General features: G+C 50.0%; 1 protein-coding gene across 1 annotated transcript in view; it reads left to right on the forward strand.

Annotated features, from left to right (window-relative positions):
* Window positions 1-672, forward strand: part of PTPRD (protein tyrosine phosphatase, receptor type D) — a 1990398-nt gene that overhangs the window by 712578 nt on the left and 1277148 nt on the right. The window lies entirely within an intron of this gene.

Below are 672 nucleotides of genomic sequence, written 5' to 3' on the forward strand. Positions count from 1 at the left end.
ATCGTATGCAAACACAGATCATGACAAAACTATTTCTTGTAATAAAACTAAAATATGTTATAGTAGGTTTCATAGTTTCATAGTTTGTAGGGTCAGAAGGGACCTGAACAGATCATCGAGTCCGACCCCCTGCAATGGGAGGAAAGATGTTCATCTAGCCTCTTCTTAAAGACCCCCAGGGTAGGATCCAGCACTACTTCTCTTGAAAGTTGGTTCTAGATCCTAGCCACCCTGACCATGAAGTAGCGCCTTCTGATATCTAGCCTAAATCTACCCTCTGCCAGCTTGTGACTGTTATTCCTGGTCACTCCTGGGAGTGCTCAGGGAAACAGGGACTCCCCCAGTGCCTGCTGGTCCCCCCTGACTAGTTTGTAAATGACCACTAGATCCCCCCTCAGCCTTCTCTTGTGGAGGCTGAACAGGTTCAAGTCCCTTAGCCTTTCCTCGTAGGCCCTGCTGCCCCCTGATCATGTGAGTGGCCTTCCTTTGGACCCTCTGTATGATGTCCACATCCCTCCTGAAGTGCAGCACCCAGAACTTGAGGCAGTACTCCAACTGCAGCCTAACCAGTGTCGCATAGAGGAAGAGTATCCCCTCCTTGGACCTGCTTGAGATGCATCTCTGGATGCATGACGAGGTACGGTTGGCCTTTCTGACTGCATCCCCACACTG

Source organism: Gavialis gangeticus, unplaced genomic scaffold (genome assembly GCF_001723915.1).
Source record: "Gavialis gangeticus isolate Ggan-Ray unplaced genomic scaffold, GavGan_comp1, whole genome shotgun sequence".
Taxonomy (NCBI): domain Eukaryota; kingdom Metazoa; phylum Chordata; order Crocodylia; family Gavialidae; genus Gavialis; species Gavialis gangeticus.